The sequence below is a fragment of the Balaenoptera musculus genome, chromosome 19, assembly GCF_009873245.2.
Source record: "Balaenoptera musculus isolate JJ_BM4_2016_0621 chromosome 19, mBalMus1.pri.v3, whole genome shotgun sequence".
Classification (NCBI taxonomy): domain Eukaryota; kingdom Metazoa; phylum Chordata; class Mammalia; order Artiodactyla; family Balaenopteridae; genus Balaenoptera; species Balaenoptera musculus.
Window position 1 is genome coordinate 32,424,011 of NC_045803.1, and position 12,851 is coordinate 32,436,861.

General features: G+C 44.2%; 1 protein-coding gene across 3 annotated transcripts in view; it reads left to right on the forward strand.

The window, feature by feature from the left end:
• The first annotated feature begins 1,828 nt into the window (after window positions 1-1,828).
• NLRC5 (NLR family CARD domain containing 5) overlaps window positions 1,829-12,851 on the forward strand; it is an 89,335-nt gene continuing 78,312 nt past the window's right edge. For all 3 annotated transcript variants that reach the window (XM_036834845.1, XM_036834844.1, XM_036834846.1), the window contains exon 1: window positions 1,829-1,870. The gene's annotated coding sequence lies outside the window, so the exon portion shown is untranslated. The remainder of the gene's footprint in view (window positions 1,871-12,851) is intronic.

Here is a 12,851-nt window from a genome sequence, read left to right on the forward strand (position 1 = left end):
GCAATGTGCTGATGGTGGACTCCAGGCCACAGGCCAGGCTGGGGGTAGGGGGCATTTGGGAAGGTAGCTCTCCCAGAGTCCTTCAATGATAACCTCCTCAGCAGACCAGGTATCTCCAGGCTGGAAAGGGTATTGGGTTTAAGACCCAGCTCTGCTCCTGATTGCTGTGTGACTTTCAGCAACTCACTTGACCTGTCTGAATCTCAGCTTCCTCATCTGCCTAATGGGATAACTTGTCTTCTGCCATCCTCAAGGGGCTGTCCAAAATTAAATGCATCTGAAAATGGTCTGCATTTGTCTCTCAGGATTGTGGTTATTTGTCCGCGTGTCCATCTGCTCTTCCCAGCCTGGATAGGGAGCAGGTGTTCAGGCCAATAACACAGCAGGTGTTCAGTGAACATGAGCTGAACCGCACATCCTGATCTTGGGGCATAATCCCTCCACACCCAGTCACAGCCACATTCGCATTCTCATCCATTCCCCACCATGTCCCGCAGTGGCCTGGGGAAGCTTGGAATACCCCATTTAGCAGATGAGGAAACTGAGGCCTGGGGAAGTCAGGTTATTTACCTGAAGTGGAGGAGCTGGGAATCACCCACAAGCACTCGACTGCAAAATCCATGCTGTCATGTGATTTCTGGATATCAGAGTTGGTGCCGGAAGGGGAGCAGTTTCCCTTCTCACAGGGATGTGGGACCGGCAGAAGGAGACAAAAATACAAGGACACCTACTGGCTTCAGGCACAGGCTACATTAGCCTGAACTTTAGGTCATCAGATTCTCGTGACCTCTCTGCGTGGAGGGGTTCTTATCCTACAGATGGCAAACTTCAGGCTCAGCGAAGTAAAGGCATTTGGCCAGTAAGTTGAAGAGGAGGACTTGAAGCCAGGGGTGTCTGACACTGATAGTTGTGCCTGTGGCCATTACCATGCAGTGCCCTCACCCACACCCACACACACCCGGCTGGCTTGAGGGGCAGGGGGATAGAAGATCTGGGAGTGAACGCTGCTGCACCGTGGGGATGTCACGGGAAGGTGGGCGGATGATTTTCCTGGAGGGCAGACCTGTCCACGGGGATGGATATATCCTCTGCAGGACAGGAGCTCCTGTCCCCGGAGGAATGCAAAAAGCCAGGGAGGTTGTAGTCAACTCTGAAAGGGTAGCGGACTAGTGGCCACTCAGGGCTGCCGCTGACCCCCGCCTGGGGGAGGCTTCTCACCCTCTTTCTGCTCCTCCTTTCCTCTTTGTCCCATCTCTTCCTCATCTCTGCCTGTGTCCCTTGTGTGACTTGGACAAGTTCCTTCACCTCTCTCCTAAATTCATAGCGTTTAACACCGTCCAGAGGGCCAAGGGCTCAGTAAGGGCAATTATGGTCGTTTTTCTTTTCTCCCCTCCCTTCATCCTGGCGAGCACTGAAGAAAAGGAGGCTGGACCCCCTGGGTTCTAAGTCTCCTCCTGCACAGGGAGCATCTCCTTCCTATCCTGTCCCATTCCTTCTTAGTCTCCAGGGAGGCAGGGAGAGCCGAACTCAGCCCGGGGTCTACTGGCGCGACCCGGGTATGCCAACCCTCATCCCTTCGCCTCAGTATCGCGTCCACGAAAGGGGCGAGCGCTCCCCGCGTCCCTTGGTGCCATCTCTGGGTGTCCTCCGCACAGGTGGCTGAGCTCCAAGAGGCGCGGGACGCGGGCCCTGCAGGAGCGCGTGTGCTGCCCCCGCCCATCCTGCGCTCGCGCCGGGGCACCGAGAACCCACGTGATTTCCCGGCAGAGGCAGCCGGCTCTCCGCACCCGCCGCCAGGCTGCTCTCCGCGCCTACTTTCAGTTTCGTGCGGAGCGCGGCGAAGCCGGGAGCGCAGCTGGGAGCGCAGCCGGTGAGTGCCCACCACTTCGCGGGGCAGTGGGACCCGGCTGGGGCGAGCGGCGCAGGGAGGTTCGGGGTGCAGACGCCGCGCGGAGCGGGGAGGAGGGGATGCCAGAGGACTCTGGAGCTGGACGTACCCATGGCCAGGTAGCTGACCTGATGGATGGTCGGGGCCACGGACGGCTGGACTGATGACCGGGTGGGCAGATGGGGCGCCGGTGGCGGGGCAGCGCTCAGCCTGCCACCCTGCAGAGTTTGGGGGATGAGTTTCGAGCCGCAGAGGAAAGCAAGTCTGGGTCACCCGGGTTGGGTTTCGGGACCCGGCTGCAGTTCCCGCTCCCTCCCATTCCTCCCCACCTTCGCACCGCTCCTGTCACCTCCTGGAGCTTCAACTTCTAATTGCCTTTTAAAGAATTCAAGTCCCGCTGCTCACTGCGTGGGACTTTTTAGCCTAAAAGAGCTTTTTGTGATGGACAATTCCAAACAGGTGCAAAAGTAGAAGGAATAGGGGCTCCCTGGAGGCAGCAGTGGTTAAGAATCCGCCTGCCAGTTCAGGGCACACGGGTTGGAGTCCTGGTCGGGGAGGATCCCACATGCGGCGGAGCAACTAAGCCCGTGCGCCACAGCTACTGAAGCCCACGCGCCTAGAGCCCGTGCTCCGCAACAAGAGAAGACACCGCAATGAGAAGCCCGCGCACCGCAACAAAGAGTAGCTCCCGCTCGCTGCAACTAGAGAAAGCCCGCGCGCAGCAACAAACGCAGCCTAAATAAATAAATAAATAAAAATAATAAATAAAAGTAGAAGGAATAGAATTAGGTTGAGCTGTACAAATATGTCAGTTTTGATATAACCAAGCCCCACGTAACCGCCACTTAGGCTTCAACAGTCATCACCCCAGACCAGCCCAGTTTCGTCCCAACCACACTTCATTTTGAAACAAATGGCAAACAGACGTAACAGCATCTCAACCGAACTTTCCCACAATGTACTAAAATAAGGAGTTTTTAAAAAGACATAACCACAGTACCATCAGCATAACTTTAAACATTTTAACAGTAATTCCTTAATGTCAGATCTCCACAGACTATTCCTGATGAACGTTTTAACCTCATAAGTAATAGGTGAATACAAGGGTGCCCTTTTGTTTACATGGGTGTCGTTTTGCTACTTGCTTTTTGCGTTTCCAAGTCGTTTTCAGCCATTTTCTCACCCGGGGGGCGAGGACCTGGAGTTTGCTGGGACGGCCATTGGGGAGGTTCAGGGAGGCCCCCCACCTTCAGCACCATTTGCATCCATTTTATACGTTGGGATTCTTATGTTTCCTTTTTAAGAGGTAGGGGGTTCTGCAGGCTTCAAAAGCAGTTTGAAAAGCAGCACTTCCCAGCCTCCCAGACCTGGGGACGGCAGGAGGTCAGGTGCACCCCGGGCCAGTACATGGAGCCTCATCCCTCCAAACTGCTTTTCTTTCTAAGAAGCAGTAAGCTCAGTAAACACTAGGCTTGGTCTCTTACCAGAGAACAGAGGCGGGGTAAATATGATTTCATGGTGCATGCAGGCCTCCCATCCAGCGTGCTTTCCTCAAAACTTACCGATAGCACCGACTGGTCATTGATTATGCCCACCTGCCTCCCCTCCAAAGCACAGCACCAGGACTTCCCTGGTGGCACAGTGGTTAAGAATCCGCCTGCCAATGCAGGGGACACGGGTTCGACCCCTGGTCCGGGAAGATCCCACATGCCGCGGAGCAACTAAGCCCGTGCGCCACAGCTACTGAGCCTGTGCTCTAGAGCCCGTGCTCCGCAACAAGAGAAGCCACCACGGTGAGAAGTCCACGCACCCCAAGGAAGAGTAGCCCCCGCTCTCCGCAACTAGAGAAAGCCTGCACAGCAACAAAGACCCAATGCAGCCAAAACAGAAACAAAAACAAAAAAACAAAGCACAGCACCAGCTTGATTGGAGCCTGGCATGGGAGGCAGAAGGACCAGGGCTCTCAGCACCTTGAATTTGCTTGGTGACCATGGACTATTTTATCTCTCAGAACCTCGGTTTCTCATCTGTAAAATGGGGATGATAACATGTCCTTCAAAGTGTGTTTCATGGGTTGGATGAGATGAGGTATCCCTGTGCATGGGCAACCTCAAGGTACCGCACCAGCATGAGGAGTGATGGGTCCTTGATGAAAGCAGACAAGCGGAAGGGAAAGTTCTTTGGAAGAGTTTCCCAATATGCTTAGCCTTATTCCTCCACCAGATACAGAGGTGCCTGGATGTTTGTAGGGCCAAGTCAGTCTCCTTACACCCAACACATATACCCACCTCCCCTCTGAGAAAAATTCAGCCAAATTACTTAGTATGTCTTCCCCTGTCTGTTATGGATTGAATTGTGTCCCTGAAAAAGATACGTTGAAGTCCTAACCCCTCTACCTCAGAATGTGGCTTTATTTCGAAAAAAGGTCGTAGCAGATGTAATTAATTAAGATGAGGTCATACTACAGTAAGTGGGTCCTTAATTCAGTATGAATGGTGTCCTTATAAGAGAGGAGGCCAGCATAGGAAAATAGAGACACACGGGGAGAAGACAGCCATGTGACACAGGCAGGGATTGGAATGAGGTATCTACAAATTAAGGAGGTCCAATGACTGCCCAGAAACCACCAGAAGCCAAAAGAGGCATGGCAGGGCCCACCCCTAGAGGCTTCAGAGGGAGCATGGCCCTGCCCACACCTTGGTTTCAGGCTTCTGGCCTCCAGAACTGTGAGAGTATAAATTTCTTACATTTTAATCCACTCAGTTTGTGGTTCTTTGTAGCAAAGCTAGGAAACTAATTTGCCATCCCAGAATCTCTCCTCTGCTTTCCACACAGAGTCCCACTAAGGATTAAGCAAATTAAATACAGGTGCAAATACTTTGTAAATACTTTTTGGAGGCCTTCTAAGGATGTAAACTACGGGTTTTCTTTACCGGATCTATTTTTTGAGTGTTGCTGGTAGCCCAAAGTCTATCTTGGATGAAACTCAGTCTGCAAGGCAAACACCCAAATGATTTGAGAAGGAAACAAACAAACAAAAAGTCTGAAAAATCGATCAGTCTGACGGTTAGTGCAGGCTGTCTGGAGAAGGGAAGGCTTTTGGTCTCTCAGACCACCCTGAAGATCATATCTCTGCCATCCACTGCCCTTAAAACCAGGAGGAAGTGGTGAGGCCGGCAAGCACTTGGTTATATGTGGGACTTGTTACCCATAAAATAAGCATGCTTATGTAACCTGTATGCCATCTGGGGTTTCCTAGATCCTTGAGAGCCGGGTGAAATTGTCATGAACCCCCATTATGCTCCTTTGGGAGGCCCTAAGTATTCTCAAGCTCTCTGTGGATCTGGAAGGTGGAGATGAATGTCAGTGTAGTTCTTCTGGCCACCTCTGACCCCAGACTCTTCTGCTCTGCAGTCATCCTCTCTCACTAGTAGAGCAGGGCATGAAGCCAGTAGGTTTCCTGGGGTGAAAAGATGGGAGACCTGGGGAAACCTGAGTTCACTCGTTTACCCTGCCTGTTTCAACCCTGATTCTCTGTGATGGGACTCCTGCTACATCCTGTGAGTCACTCCAAAGTCTTCTGATAAATTCCCAGACACAGGAGTCTTTCCCAGAAAGGTTTTTAGCAGCCCTTCCGGCTGGGATGCCTCTGACATTTGGCAAAGGAGAACCTCAACGAACTTGAGGGAATGTTGAGTTCACACTCAGATGACCTCTATTCTCAGTTTGGTTTTCTTCCTTCCAGACTTTTTTCTATGTGTGTATATTCCTATCTTTTTTAATGGACTCATAACATAAAAACCAAAATGGAGTTACACTTTTTAAACTAAATAACGTGGAATTATGTATTAAAGGAAGATTAAATGCTATGATATCCTTTTTTTAATTGTTTAGTTTTTCGTAGCTAGTACATTCACATAGTACAATAATATAAAACAAATAAAAAGGTATGTGATGAAAAGTAAGTCTCCCTCCCTCCCCAGTCTCCTGGCCACCTGATAACCCTTCCTGAAAACAACCAATGTTATCAGGTTCTTATGTCTCCTTCCAATGACAGTCCAGGTGGGCACATGGAGATAGATAGATTATATATATATATGTATATACATATATATATGTGTATATACATATATATATACACACACACACACATATATATATATATCCCCTTCTCACAAATGGTAGTATACTGTATAAAGTGTTTTTTATCTTGTTTTTTAAAATTTAATGTAATTTGGAAATCTTTCCACATCAAAACAAAACAAATCTGCCTTTTTTCTTTTTCTTTTTAACGGCTACATAGTATTTCAGTGCATGGTTGTTCCATAACTGATATAACTGTTGTTGGGCATTTAGGTTGTTTCTCATCTCTTGTTATTTCAATCAGTGCTGTAACAAATATCCTTGTTCAAGCATTGTTTTTGCCTACGGGAGAATAAATCTTTAGGGAAAACATCCAAGAGTGTGTTTGCAAGGTCAAGGGGAAAATATGCAGTTTGAGCTTTGATAAATCTGGCAAATTACCCTCCTTAAGTGTTGTACTAATTTTCACTCCCACCAGCACATATGAGGAAGCCAGCTTCCCACCCCTTCCCCAACACGTGTTATCAAACTTCTCCATATTTGCAGATCTGGTAGACAAGTAATGGTGTCCTATTTTTTTTTTCATTTCTCTTATTATGAATGATTTTGGGCATCCTTCAAATATTTAAGGCTCACTTATAGTTCCTTTTCCATAAACTGTTCATATCCTTTGCCTACTTTTCCATTGAGTTGTTGGTCTTTTTCCTATTGAGCTGTAAAAGCACTTTACAAATTAAGGAAATTAGCTCTTTGTAGTATGAGTATACTGTCATCTTAAGTGGCTGCATAGTTGTCCAAAGAATGGCTGAACCGTAATCTTTGTTAAACATTAAATTGGATCTTGTTTTCTCCTACTACATATGGACTGTTTCCTCTGTTTTATATAAAAAAAACAAGAGGTGACATTTTAATTCTTTCCATAGCCCTTCCCAGAATTCCTCTCAGGGAAGGAAGTATTTCTGGAAAAATACCTTGATAGGATTGGGTGGGTGGGGCCTGTGTGCAAAGAGGTCAGCAGGGACCAGGACATGGGGGGGCGGGGCAGACTCGCGGCATGGAGCATGTATATGGGCTGGGAGTGCAATATTTGCTCCTGAAAAGAAGGAAGAAGGAGAGAGGAGAGAAGGGAGGATGAGGAGAAGGTGGAGAGAAGGTAGGCCACACAGGAAGAAGACCCCCAGAAACTTCTTGGGGGTAGGATAGCCAAAGGGCATTTTCGCTAGGGTGATGCCCCTACTTCCCACGAGGTGGGTAACTGACAGCACAGACTCCAGCATGGGCTCCGCTCTGCAATCATTAACCCGCTCAGCACACATTTGCTGAGTTTCTACATGCCAGGCCCTGCACTAGGTACTGGGCTACAGCTAGGAGTACGACAGAGTCCCTGCCCCGGGGAGCTGATGTGCCAGCAGAAACAGACAGTACACAAGTACAAAAAGATGTGTGGTAGACCTCAGGTAGTGGCGACTATGGTGCAGGAAGACAAGGCAAGCAAAGGGGCAGGCATGCTGGGGGCAGAGGGAGGGTTGTGTTTGGAACAGAGAGGCCAGGCATGACCTTTTCATAAGGGGCTTTTGGGACAATTGAGGGGAGTGAGGCAGGGACTCATGAACCATGATGGTGCCTGGAGTGGAGAAGGGAGGGGAGGAGGGAAGGGAGGGGGAGGAGGAGGAAGGGAAGGAGGAGTTGATAAACTCACAGTTGTTAAAGCCTCTTATGAGTGAATTGTTTACCTGTAACTTAACAAAGGGCTGGACCTGGAGCAGGAGCCCTCTGTCAGAGGAGCTCTGCCGGTGGGGAGGCTGTAAGCTTCCCCAGGCCATGGTATTTCAGGTGGCTGTCTGAGCCAGGTCATCTGTAGCAGGAAAGATGGCGCTGCCCAGGTTGACATCCAGCCTTGCGATGAACATCCTGGTGACCAGAGCTCTGCTCACAGTCTGGATGGTTTCCTTCAGCTCCGTTCCCAATGTGGACTTCTAAAGCGATATATGGACTTTATTTTTATTTTTGATTTTTTTATTGTGTTAAAAAGACATAAAATTTCCTATCTTCACCATTTTTAAGTGTACTACAGTTCAGTGCTTTTAAAGACATTTACGTTGTTGTGAATCCATCACCACCATCCATCCCCATGACTCTTTTCATCTTGTAAAACTGAAATCCTATGCGCATTACCCAGTAACTCCCCATTCTTCCCTCCCCCCAGCCCCTAGCAACCAACATTCTACTATCTATCTCTATGGATTTGACTACTCTAAGTATCTCCTATAGGTGGAATCATACATTATTTGTCTTTTGGGGACTGGTTTATTTCACTTAGCTTACATGTCCTCAAGGTTCATCTATACTGCAGAATTTCCTTCCTTTGAAAGGCTGAATAATATTCCATTGTGTGTATAATCACATTTTGCTTATTCATTCACCCATCAATGGACACTGGGTTGCTTCCATGTTTTACCTATTATGATCAATGCTGCTATGAACATGGATGTACAAATATCTCTTCAAGACCCTGCTTTTAATTCTCTTGAATATATATCCAGGATCCAGGGTCGTAGGGTAATTCTATTTTGAATTTTTTGAAGCACCTCCATACTGTTTTCCACAGCAGCTACACCATTTTACATTCCTACGAAAAGTGCACAAGGGTTCCAGTTTCTCCACATCCTCACCAACACTTTTTGTTTTCTGTTTTTTAGATAGTTGCCATCCTAATGGATGTGAGGTGGTATCTCGTAGTTTTGATTAGCATTTCCCTAATGATTAGTGATGCTGAGCATCTTTTCATGTGCTTATTGGCCATTTGTATATCTTTGGAGAAATGTCTGTTCAAGTCCTTTTCCCATTTTTGAATTAGATTGTTTTGCTGTTGTTGAGTTTTAGTTCTCTCTATATTCTGGATATTAATTCTTATCAGATATATGTTTTGCAAATATTTCTCCCATTCTATGGGTTGCCTTTTTACTCTGTGGGTAGAATCTTTTGATGTATGATTTTTTAAATTTTCATGAAGTCCAATTTTTCTGTTTATTCTTTTGATGTCTATGCCTTTGGTGTCATCTCCAAGAAATCACTGCCAAACCCAGTGTCACAGCTTTCATCCTATGTTTGCTTCTAATAGTTTTATTATTTTAAGTCTTAGGTTTAGGGCCTTGATCCATTTTTGGGTTTTTTTGTTTGTTTGTTTAAATTTTTTTATTTATTTATTTTTGGCGGCATTGGGTCTTCATTGCTGCACGTGGGCTTTCTCTAGTTGCAGTGAGCAGGCTTCTCATTGTGGTGGCTTCTCTTGTTGTGGAGCCCGCCTTCTCTAGGTGCGTGGGCTTCAGTAGTTGTGGCTCGTGGGCTCTAGAACACAGGCTCAGTAGTTGTGGCGTGTGGGCTTAGTTGCTCTGCAGCATCTTTCCAGACCAGGGATTGAACCCGTGTCCCCTGCATTGAAAGGCAGATTCTTAACCACTGTGCCACCAGGGAAGTCCCCCTTGATCCATTTTGATTTAGTTTTTATATATGGTATTAGGTAAGGGTCCAACTTCATTCCTTTGCATGTGGATATCCAGTTTTCCCAGTACCATTTGTTGAAAAGACTGTCCTTTCCCCATTGAATGGTCTTGGCATTCTTGTCAAAAATCATTTGATTATATATGTGAGGGTTTATTTCTGGGCTCCCTATTCTGTTCCATTGGTCTGTATGTCTGCCTTTATGCCAATACCACACTGTTTTGATTACTGTAGCAAGTTTTGAAATCAGGAAATGTGAGTCCTCCAGTTTTGGTTGTTTTTTTTTTTTTTTCAGGATTGTTTTGACTATTTGGGGTCCCTTGAGATTCCATATGAATTTTAGGATGTGTTCTTTAATCTCTGCAAAAAAGAAGTCATTGGGATTTTGATAGGGATTGCATTGAATCTGTAGATCACTTTGGGTAATATTGACTTTTTTTTTTTTAAGGAAAATACTTTTTTAGTTTTAGTTTTAGTTTTTTAATATTTACTTATTTATTTGGTTGCTCTGGGTCTTAGTTGCAGCTCACCAGCTCCTTAGTTGTGGCACGTGGGCTCCTTAGTTGCCGCTCACCAGCTCCTTAGTTGCCGCTCGCCAGCTCCTTAGTTGCAGTATGCGGACTCCTTAGTTGTGGCATACGAACTCTCAGTTGTGGCATGCGTGTGGGATCTAGTTCCCTGACCAGGGATTGAACCTGGGCCCCCTGCATTGGGAGCATGGAGTCTTAACCACTGTGCCACCAGGGAAGTCCCAATATTGACATTTTAACAATAGTGAGTCTTCCAATCCATAAACATGGGATGTGTTTCCATTTATTTATGTCTTATTTAATTTCTTTCAGCAACATTTTGTAGTTACATTGTACAGATCTTTCACCTCCTTGGTTAAGTTAACTTCTAAGTATTTTATTCTTTTTGATGCTATTATAAATGGAATTGTTTTGGTAATTTCCTTTTCAGATTGTTATCTTTCATATTTAGAAACACAACTGATTTGTTTGTGTTGACTTTGTATCCTGCTGCCTTGCTGAATTCATTTATTAGTTCTAACAGGTTTTTTGTGGAGTCTTTAGGGTTTTCTACATAGAAGATCTTGTCATCTGCAAACAGATTATTTTACTTCTTCCTTTGCAATTTGGATGTCTTTTATTTCTTTTTCTTGCCTAATTGATCTGGCTAGAACTGCCAGTTCTGTGTTGACTAGAAGTGGTGAAAGCAGGCATCCTTGCCTTTTCCTGATCTTAAAGCAAAAGCTTTCAGTCTTTCACCATTGAGTATGATGTTTGCTATGGGTTTTTCATATATGACTTTTATTATGTGGAGTAGTTTCCTTCTATTCCTGGTTTGTTGAATTTTTTTTATCGTAAAAGGGTGTTTAATTTTGTCCAATGTTTTCTTCTGCATCAATTGAAATGATTGTGTGGTTTTTTTTCCCTTCATTTTGTTGATGTGGCATATTACATTGATCAATTTTCATATGTTGAACCATCCTTGCATTCCAGGAATAAATCTCACTTGGTCATGGTGTATAATCTTTTTAATTTGATGTGCTGAATTTGGTTTGCTAGTATTTTGTTGGGGATATTTGCATCATTGTTCATAAGGGATATTAGTCTCTAGTTTTCTTGTAGTGTCTTTGTCTGGCTTTGGTATCAGGGCAGTGCTGGCCTCCTAGAATGAGTTAGGAAGTGTTCTTCCTCTTCAGTTTTTGGGAAAAGTTTGAGAAGGATTGGTATTAGTTCTTTTCTAACTTTCTGGTAGAATTCACCAGTGAAGCTGTCAGCTCCAAGACTTTTCTTTGTTGGGAGATTTTTTTTATTGCTGATATATCTCCTTACTAGTTATAGGTCTATTCAGATTTTCTACTTCTTTGTGATTTAATGTTGGAAGGTTTTGTGTTCCTAGGAATTTGTCCATTTCATCTAGGTTATCCAGTTTGTTGACATACAACTGTTCATAGTATTCTCTTACAGTTCTCTTTATTTCTTTAGAATTGGTAGTGATGTCCCCACTTTCTGATTTTGGTAATTTGAGTCTTCTTTTTTCCTTAGTCCAAAAGGCTTGTCAATTTAGTTGAAGTTTTTGAAGAACCAACTTTTGGTTTTATTGATTTTCTCTATTATTTTTCAGTTCTCCTGTTCCTTTATCTACACTCTAATTGTTATCCTTTCCTTTCTTCTGCTAGCTTTGAGTTTAATTTGCTTTTCTTTTCTAGTTCCTTAGGTTGTAAAGTTAGGTTGTTGATTTGAGATCTCTCTTGTTTTTTATTGTAACATTTATAGCTATAGTATTTCCCTTTGGCACTGCTTTTGCTGTGTCCCATAAGGTTTGGTATGTTGTGTTTTTGTTTTCATTCATCTCCAAGCATTTTCTAATTTCCGTTGTGATTTCTTCTTTGATCCATTGGTTGTTTAAATGTGGGCTGTTTTGTTTCCACGATTTTGTGAATTTTCCAGTTTTCTTTATGTTATTGATTTCTAACACCATTGTGGTCAGAGACTGTACTTTGTATGATATCTATTTTTAAAATCTATTGAGATTTAATTTGTGCCCTACATATGGTCTATCCTGGGAAATATCCCATGTGCAATCAAGAATGTGTATTCTGTTGTCGTTGGGTGGAGTATTCTGTATATATCTGTCAGATCTTATTGATTTATTGTATTGTTTAAGTCCTCTATTTCCTCACTTATCTTCTGCTTGATTATTCTACCCATTATTGTGAGTGGGGATTAAAGTCTCCAACTATTTTTGTAAAACTGCCTATTTCTCCCTTCAGTTCTGTCAGTTTTTGCCTTGTATGTTTTGGTGGTCTGTCATTAGGTATGTAAATATTTATAACTGGTATATCTTCTTGCTGAATTTAACTTTTTATTAACATATAAAGTCCTTCTTTGCCTCTTGTAACCTTTTTTTGATTTAAAGCCTACTTTATCTTATATTAGTACAACCACTCCTGCTCTCCTTTGGTTACTATTTTCATGGAATATCTTTTTCCATCCCCTTACTTTCAATCTGTTTTTGTCCTTGAATCTCAGCTGAGTCTCTTGTAGACAGCTATAGTTAGATCATGTGTTTTTATCCAGCCAATCTCTGTCTTTAGATTGGAGAGTTTAATCCATTTACATTTAGGTTATTACTGATATGGAGAGACTTATTTCTGTCATTTTGCTGTTTGTTTTTTATATGCCTTATAGCTTTTTGGTGCCTTATTTTTTGCATTCCTCTCTTTTTTTTGTGTTTAGTTAACTTTTTGTAGTGAAATGTTTAAATTCTTTCTTAATTTTCTTTCGTGTATATTCTATAGCTATTTTCTTTGTGGTTAACATGGGGATTACATTTAACATCCTAAAGTTATAACACTCTGCTTTGAATATAG